Genomic DNA, 9,771 nt, shown 5'->3' with positions numbered 1-9,771 from the left:
GGAGTGGAGAAAGATGGCACTTCGTAATCCATTAATTACATTTACCTGTCAGCCACCACCTTTTTAAAGAGTTTATGGTGTGTGAATATCATACATGGATACACATTTAGTTTTAAGCAGATGCATGTTTGTGTGCGTGGTGTGAGTTTTTATGCATATATTTAATTGAATTACTGTGCACTATAATAGTGCACAGGCCTGCAGTGTGTAACCATGGCTTAAGTCCTTTTGCGATGCTGCAGTAACAGAAAATATTGTCAAGGCGAGCTGTGTGGTAGATGGTGAGCAGACCTGAAATGCAGAAACCCTCAAATAAAAGTAAACTCAAAGTGCAGCTTTTTTCTTTTTTTTATACTTAAGATGAATTATTCTTGAATGAAGATATTGATCTGACACATTTGTTTCTGCATTTTGCTTGTCAAGTTTCTTGCATCTGTTCTGCACTTCCTCTAATTTTGCTTGTTTTTCTTCAAGCTATATATATATATATATATATATATGTACAGGAACATCTGTGCCGAGTACAACCTGGAAGTCCCGAGGTCAAAATGGGAGATGCCCCCAAGGGTGGTGGAGAATGACCGAGCTAAGATCCTGTGGGACTTCCAGATACAGACGGACAAAATGGTGGTGGCTAACCAACCGGACATAGTGGGGGTAGACAAACAGAAGAAGGCGGCCGTAGTGATCGATGTAGCGGTTCCGAATGACAGCAATATCAGGAAGAAGGAACACGAGAAGCTGGAGAAATACCAAGGGCTCAGAGAAGAGCTCGAGAGGATGTGGAGGGTGAAGGTAACGGTGGTCCCCGTGGTAATCGGAGCACTAGGTGCGGTGACTCCCAAGCTAGGCGAGTGGCTCCAGCAGATCCCGGGAACAACATCGGAAATCTCTGTCCAGAAGAGCGCAGTCCTGGGAACAGCTAAGATACTGCGCAGGACCCTCAAGCTCCCAGGCCTCTGGTAGAGGACCCAAGCTTGAAGGATAAACCGCCCGCAGGGGCGTGCTGGGTGTTTTTTTTATATATACATATATATATATATATATACATATATACTTGTATATATATATATATATATATATATATATACACAAGTCACCATCATGTGCGGGATCTACCAAGGAGATGCTCTGTCCCCACTGCTGTTCTGCATAGGCCTGAACCCCCTCAGTGAGATCCTGCGGGCGGTTTATCCTTCAAGCTCGGGTCCTCTACCAGAGGCCTGGGAGCTTGAGGGTCCTGCGCAGTATCTTATATATCCTTTCACATATTTGCATTGCACATTGAATGTCACCTCTCCGGTGGGGAGGGAGCCTGAGATTGTGTAAATTGGAGTCTGTTTTATACCAAATGCAGAAAAAAATGTTTTAAGAAAGCAATTAAGTTCATGTTCCAAAAAATATGATTGTTTGCTTGCAGGACACCGGGAGAGATGAGTCCTCCGTCACAGATGGTGTGGTCAGTGAACACTCTAAGAAATGATACATTGATGTTGCTAGCATTATGTAAACGTTTTATGTTAAAATTAATGTCACAATTGATTTTTAACTCCAAACACAAGGATATTGTTTTGATTTTAATTAATAACACTGTTTCTACTCTGGTCGAAAGAATCCATGCTCCGTACTGATGTCCACAATTCTTTTATTCCTCTCACAATCATGGAGCACCGTGAAAACTAGAAACAAGTAAAATAATATCAATAGCACATATGATATTCATCTCAGCCACTTATTTCCTTTCACAAGGTGCACAAGTGTTAAACAAATAACAGCATAATGAATTTTTACCGTGTACGCCTTGTAAAACCAGCAGTAGAAAAGTTGTATATTCCGAAAAGTCCGCCGTGTTAACGTTCTGTCTTGTCTCTCCCGCGCACAACTTCCGGTTCCCGCAACTCACAGGAAGTGACTACTTCACAATAATATTTTAACAGAAACATTTCTTATAAGCAGGATATATCACTGGATTCATAGATTACCTTTCCTACTGCAAATGTACACAAGCATGAGAAGCAAATAAAGAAAACAAATAGAAAACAATAACGATCTCAGATTCACTTTGGTGTTGTCATGACAACCCACACAAACATTTCAGCGTCAGCTACAAACACAATATTTCAATACAACAAAATGCAGTACATTTAATCCAACGTAAAAAGTTCATTTAAAATGAACAGCACTTTAATTTGAAGAGGATTGTCCTAACAGGCTCTCCGTACTTCTCAGTTTGCACATGTGCAGTGTGGAAGTTTGAACAACCGCCATTTTCAACCGAAACTTGCATCATGCTCAGAAGCCTGGATAAAATCCATTGCCATTTGAGGATTATTTGGTAAGTACAACCATTTAAGGATGACATATTTGGTTAATGTGTACTAAATGATAAACATCCGACATTTTCGGGAGTACTTCTGTATGTTTTATTTTAAAACAAATGATGTCTGGTAAAAAAAATTTTTTAGCATTCTAGCTTGTATGCCTCTCACAGGTGTTATTAGTCAGGCATTTAACAAATATTATTGGGCCCACTTCGGTGTAATTTCCCAAAATGTTTTACGATTCATGTTAAGCTGCAACTTGCCTACTAAGAACTGCAGCTTTAAAATTACTCCCAACATCTACCGCGCATGCTCCCTGGTGTCAGTAATGAGCACCAGGAGCGCCAGCGATCCTATCCGTTTGAAGAATGAAATACAGTGGGGCAAAAAAGTATTTAGTCAGCCACCGATTGTGCAAGTTCCCCCACCTAAAATGATGACAGAGGTCAGTAATTTGCACCAGAGGTACACTTCAACTGTGAGAGACAGAATGTGAAAAAAAAATCCATGAATCCACATGGTAGGATTTGTAAAGAATTTATTCGTAAATCAGGGTGGAAAATAAGTATTTGGTCAATAACAAAAATACAACTCAATACTTTGTAACATAACCTTTGTTGGCAATAACAGAGGTCAAACGTTTACTATAGGTCTTTACCAGGTTTGCACACACAGTAGCTGGTATTTTGGCCCATTCCTCCATGCAGATCTTCTCGAGAGCAGTGATGTTTTGGGGCTGTCGCCGAGCAACACGGACTTTCAACTCCCGCCACAGATTTTCTATGGGGTTAAGGTCTGGAGACTGGCTAGGCCACTCCAGGACTTTCAAATGCTTCTTACGGAGCCACTCCTTTGTTGCCCGGGCGGTGTGTTTTGGATCATTGTCATGTTGGAAGACCCAGCCTCGTTTCATCTTCAAAGTTCTCACTGATGGAAGGAGGTTTTGGCTCCAAATCTCACGATACATGGCCCCATTCATTCTGTCCTTAACACGGATCAGTCGTCCTGTCCCCTTGGCAGAAAAACAGCCCCATAGCATGATGTTTCCACCCCCATGCTTCACAGTAGGTATGGTGTTCTTGGGATGCAACTCAGTATTCTTCTTCCTCCAAACACGACGAGTTGAGTTTATACCAAAAAGTTCTACTTTGGTTTCATCTGACCACATGACATTCTCCCAATCCTCTGCTGTATCATCCATGTGCTCTCTGGCAAACTTCAGACGGGCCTGGACATGCACTGGCTTCAGCAGCGGAACACGTCTGGCACTGCGGGATTTGATTCCCTGCCGTTGTAGTGTGTTACTGATGGTGACCTTTGTTACTTTGGTCCCAGCTCTCTGCAGGTCATTCACCAGGTCCCCCCGTGTGGTTCTGGGATCTTTGCTCACCGTTCTCATGATCATTTTGACCCCACGGGATGAGATCTTGCGTGGAGCCCCAGATCGAGGGAGATTATCAGTGGTCTTGTATGTCTTCCATTTTCTGATGATTGCTCCCACAGTTGATTTTTTCACACCAAGCTGCTTGCCTGTTGTAGATTCACTCTTCCCAGTCTGGTGCAGGTCTACAATACTTTTCCTGGTGTCCTTCCAAAGCTCTTTGGTCTTGGCCATGGCGGCGTTTGGAGTCTGACTGTTTGAGGCTGTGGACAGGTGTCTTTTATACAGATGATGAGTTCAAACAGGTGCCATTCATACAGGTAACGAGTGGGGGACAGAAAAGCTTCTTACAGAAGACGTTACAGGTCTGTGAGAGCCAGAGATTTTCCTTGTTTGAGGTGACCAAATACTTATTTTCCACCCTGATTTACGAATAAATTCTTTACAAATCCTACCATGTGAATTCATGGATTTTTTTTTCACATTCTGTCTCTCACAGTTGAAGTGTACCTCTGGTGCAAATTACTGACCTCTGTCATCATTTTAAGTGGGGGAACTTGCACAATCGGTGGCTGACTAAATACTTTTTTGCCCCACTGTATATGTATAGTGTATTTTAGAAACATGCATCAAATAAGTTGCTACATTGTTTGAAGGAATTCTACCCCGTGTTGATATCTGGTTTAGTGTTAATATCAGTGATTAAAGTGTAAGACATGCATTTATCTTGTGTCATTAAAATGCAGCATTATGTGTAATACAGCTATATGTAATGCATTTAACTCCTTGTATCAGTTCCATTGATTATCAAAGTGACAATTTGTGTGTTCCCCCCTTCATTTTATGTTGGTCAGCTAGTTCTGTCTGTCAGTAGATGCAACAAAAGTGGCTCAGATGTGATTGTGGTTACTGTTATCTTTTATTGTAACTCTTGTTATCGTAATAAATACCAGAAAATATTGTGATAGGATTTTGAATCCATATTGCCGAGTTCTAATCTTCTATTTCATTTTAACATTTTTAGGGGTACAATTAATAATTATATTGTTGAACAGTCTAGAATTGATTAAAGCAAAAGTGAAAGCTTTCATGTATTGTCAAAATTGAAAAGCTTCTAGTTTTGTGTTCATATATTTGTTGATCTGACTCAGAAGAGTCAGTGCCTAACCAATCATTAACCTCACTGAATGTCACTAATGTGAGTTGTCAAACATTGTTTAATTACTCATCGCTAATCACTCATCTGTTAATATTTTTGACTTTGGTTTGGGAAGAGGTGGAAAAGAACCAAAATCTTGTCTCACATTGAGTTCTTATCTCCACCAGAATATCAGCATTGATGTTCGACGGGAATGCGTCCTAAAAACTATCTGTGTCTACTTAAATAAAAAGCCAGATGACCTGTTCAAGGAATTCTTGGTAAGTTAGAAAAGGGGAAAGATCAGTTTGTTTGTTTGTTTTTTTTAATTTGGGATAGTAAATTGAAGGTGGGCTCATTTGTTCATATGTATCTATATGCAAGTAACTTCCCCCCCCCCCCCCCCCCCCCCCCCCTTGTTTTCATTTTAAGGATGTGGATCTTAGTGCAAGAAGAGAAACGGAGCAGCTGACTTTAGGAGTCTGCGTTGTCAGACATGAAGGAGCAGACTCTGAAGATACACCTGAGGACATTGGTGTCATCATAGAAGGATACACTGTGCTGAAGGCTCTTAGTGATGTGGCAAAGGGGTGTGCCCTCCTGCTTGGACTAATCTACAGTCTAAATCTGAGGTACCCAAAGCACCTGAAATACATACTTGAATTTCTTCAGAAGGTGCTGATGGAGTTGGATGGGAACAACCTATCCATGAATGTGCAAGTTCTGAAAAACAAACTGCTTGAGTGAAACAGCCTGCACTGAACTATAGAGGGCACTGAACTGGTTACAAGATTCTCAAACCCATCTCCTTGCACTTTATAAACTGTTCAGTTTGAATTCCGCAAGAACTTCTGCAAGGCCTCATACTTTTTGGCATGCTTTGTTCATGTTGAACTTTTACCACCATCCAGCTACATTGAACAAGACTGCTCCTAAGTTTGGACTTCATTTTAAGTTTTGGGGGAAAAAAAAGGTTTTTTAAATATGGACAAAAATGCCACTAAAGTCATTTCTACTTGTTGTTTATAGGACTGTATTGTGAGTTTTCCATTGTACCCGAAGCAAGTTTAAATTAAGTCATGTTAATGTTAAAAATGTTGGAATCACAACACTTTCCGGTTTTAATAACTTGATTTTAACATTCTGCATTATGTCTTCCTGTACTTAATATGCACTTGCATATATGTGAAGATATTTTTGTTTAGGAAAAAGGCATTGATCTAGAATTTTGAACAGCTCAAAGTTTGCTTCAGCACATTTTACACCAAGTGTTATTAAAGTTGGGTTAACTGAATAAAATTGTGTTTGATTTATTCAATTTACTTTATTTTATTTTTTTTTATTTTTTATTTTTTCTTGTTTCTTCTTGCGCAGCAATAACTTTAAGTAATGGTTTTCTGTGTGACTCTCATATGGTTGTTTGCTCTTTTTTAAAAGATTCCTTCAGTTCATTGAGGTTTGTGGACATTTTCTTTAATGCACACCTCTCTTATGGTTTCACTGCAACATATATAATGAGTTGAGGTCTGTTTAACGCAATTAACCCATCTCAAAATCCCTGAAATGTCTCTGTCAATGCATTTCGGGCAGTTTGTCCAAAGTTTGTCCATTCTGCACTCCAGATTGAGTTAAATGCGTTAAAACAAATTTTTATTGCATAAATCTAACATGTTAACATTGACAGCCCTACTTAAAGTAGAGAGGTTGTCTGTCTCCTGAGTCAAAACTGAAGTGCTGTGGTTTATTCTGATTCAAACCTTTAGAATTCAAATTCTTTGCAAACCTGGGCTGTTTCCTCCTGGGAAACAAGCCATACATGAAACAAGCCATACTTGTTTAGTCTTTTTCCATTTGCATTGTCATGACATTTAATATGTAACAGACTGACAGAGTCTGAGATATCGCTCTTGGGTTCTTTGCAGTCTCTCTCAGCATTGCATGGTCTACCATTGGGGTCAGTTTGCTGGGACATCCATTCCTGGAAAGACTGTGGCATTGTGTTAACACACACCTGAATTGTGCTGCTTTTATTGAGGCGCTGACATTTATTGACGGCTAATTAATGAAGAAAATCAGATGATCCGCACCTGGCTGCTACTTACCATCCTAATTCCTACAGAATCAGTATGGGTGTACTTGGTCTTTCACAGGACTAGATAGAGTTTTGCAAAAGCTTCATATTTTTTTTTTTTTTTTTTTTTTTTTTTTTATTTATTTTTTTTTTGCCTGTCCCGTTTGGCTCTTTTGCCATCAGAATTGTTGTCTAAAGGCAAAGAAAGATGCCCAACGGATTTACTTAACCAAATTGACCATCCCAGCCTTGCCGTAATGGTCCATTTGATTCACCTTTTATTGTTTCTTTTATTTTCACTTACTGAATACGGGACAGACTTGACTGGGGGAAAGAAGGGGAGAAAGAAAGAGGGAAAGAGAAACAGCTGAGAAGAGGGACGGGGAGAAGGGCAAAAGACAAAAACCAACAGAACGGGCAGAGAAAAAAAATGCATATATCAATCACCTGGATCACCTGCTGAGAAAGAAAAAAGAAAACAAGCAGAAGAGAACAAGAGCAACAGAACAAACAACATCACAATGATATATGGGAATATGACAGCAAATACCAAATATTAAACATCATTGTGCAGCACATAAGATCAACAGAACACAGTGTGCTTTGAGGTAGGAGCCAAAAAGGGTGTAGTTTGTGGGTGTGATCACCCGTGTGTACACCTGTGAGCATGGACGCGCTTGTTTTTTGTTTTTTAAAAGGTTCCTTCTTGTAATAATCTGCTAGAGGGTGTGGGGGGGCCACAGCCCCGTCCTCCAGGGCATGAAGCAGGTATGGAGGAGATCAAAACTCCAGACATCCAGAGGCCCCCAGAACACAAGAGACCAAGGAAGACCAACAGAGGGGCAGCCGCGCCACTGTCCCAGAAAGAGCTGAGGAGAGTCCCAGATGAGGGCTCACTCAGCAGCCGCGGAGCAGAAGCCAGGGGGAGTTGCAGTGACGCGCCCGTGAGCTCCGCCGGCAGCCAGCCGCGCCTGAGTGACCGAGCCCCAGGCCGAGAGGCCGGGGGCACCCCACTCAATTTACTTTAAATAGAGTAAGTAATTTAATCCTATAGTTTCAGTAGAGCTCGTTTAGGGTTAGTCAATTTATCAGATGTACTTAAAATTTGTTGTTCAAATTAAATGTGTCATACATTTTAGATTTCACTAACCCAGTTGTGTGGAACCGGTTGACATAACTGGGTGGAGTAAATGCAACATCTTATTTTATAGAGTAAGTAGGGCTTGTTTTGGTTGAGTAGATTTTATTTAGTGTTGTCAATTTAAGTCAACATGTTAGTTAGATCAACATTATGATATTTAGTTAATACAACACCATTCTTGTGATTTGCATTTAATTAGCCAAAGCTTGACAGATGTACTTAAAATTTGTTGTTCAAATTAAGTGTATCATACATTTTATATTTCACTAACCCAGTTATGTGGAACCGGTTGACATAACTGGGTGGAGTAAATGCAACATTTTATAGAGTGAAGATGGTCGCCTGCAGGTTCAAGCTCATTGCATCTCCAACCCACATCCACTGCCACTGTACTTAAGGGAAGTTAAAGACTTTCTTCTGCACCTACATTTGGATCACCTCGATCCATGATAGTCATTCAGGCAGTAATGCCTGGATTCGAAACAAGCCATCCATAAAATATTACAACATTCCAGCTCATGTGTTGGAATACAAAGCAAATGTGTTGTTTAAATCAGAGACTGCACTTGTGAACAATAAATATTTTATTTTGATTATATAAGTAAGTACAAAACAAACTTGTGGTAGGCCTAAACTTATTTTCAGAATAATTACATCTGAGACTTTGTTTCATTGTAAGATAACAGTGATGGCAATATAACTGTTTGTTGTTCAGCAGAACAGTGTCCAGTATGTTGGCTGTTATACTTTGTTGTGTTTGAAAATAAAAGTTGGGCTCATTTTAACATCCTTACAAAAAGTGTTGTTAATTGTTTTTAATCATATTCAGGTTACCACAAATAGTGTATAAGTTGTCCTAACAGTCATCTTAAGTAAGCTTTACTTGTTTTTTTTTTGAGGCAATGAGTTTCCTTAATTTTTTTGAGTTCTGGGAACTCACAAGGCTTTACAGTGTACTCAAAATGAGTAAGTTGCCCTAACTTGGTCAACTTACGTAAACTTGATCCAATTTTCTTGAGTTCTGGGAACAAATGAGCTTGTACAGAGTACTCAAAATAAATAAGTTGTCCTAATTTAGTCATTTTTAGCTAAGCTTTACTCAATTTTTTTGAGGCAACGAGTTTCCTCAATTTTTTCGAGTTCTGGGAACTAATTAGATTGTTAAATTTAAAGAAAAGAATAAGGACAAACATTTTATTGTTTTTGATTTAATAATAGTGGATGTGGAGGTTAATTTAACTTTATAAAACACAGAAAAAGTGGTTGATACAAAACTAAAAACAAAAACTATTATACCTTTTCTTTTCCAGGGAAATAACAGTTTAGGTTATTTTACATTATATTCCAAACTTGGTCCAGTCATGCACTGCTTTGCTAAGAATAATCACATACGATCTCATAAATATGAGATGGATGTCCATGTGGCCAGGGTCACTGGGTAAAGTTAGAAAGTTCTCACAAAGGCAATGAGTCATGGGTGTCCTCAAAAGCTGAAGGGTGTATTCATGCTAGAAATGGAATAGATACGTGATCTATGTGCACAAGTAGCAGCTGGGCTATTCAGACCAGAAGTGAAATTTCTACATGGTCTAGTAGTCAGTTCACAATAACCCAAGGAGTCTGTATTTCCAGTGGCCTTCCACAGCTGAGGCAACATCCTCCCATACCAGTTTTCTCTCATTTGTCTTTGCAGTTTCCAAGAACCAGTTTCCAATCTTC

General features: G+C 39.6%; 1 long non-coding RNA gene across 1 annotated transcript; it reads left to right on the top strand.

The window, feature by feature from the left end:
- The first annotated feature begins 1,298 nt into the window (after positions 1–1,298).
- On the top strand, positions 1,299–5,800 carry LOC113027264 (uncharacterized). The gene is made up of 4 exons (XR_003273008.1): positions 1,299–1,459; positions 2,230–2,335; positions 5,029–5,121; positions 5,273–5,800. It is a non-coding gene; the product is annotated as an uncharacterized LOC113027264 (long non-coding RNA).
- The last annotated feature ends 3,971 nt before the right edge of the window (positions 5,801–9,771 follow it).

This window comes from Astatotilapia calliptera, chromosome 7 (genome assembly GCF_900246225.1).
Source record: "Astatotilapia calliptera chromosome 7, fAstCal1.2, whole genome shotgun sequence".
NCBI classification, from domain to species: Eukaryota; Metazoa; Chordata; class Actinopteri; order Cichliformes; family Cichlidae; genus Astatotilapia; species Astatotilapia calliptera.
The sequence above is the reverse complement of the archived record's forward strand: the minus strand, read 5'-3'. Positions and strand labels throughout refer to the sequence as shown.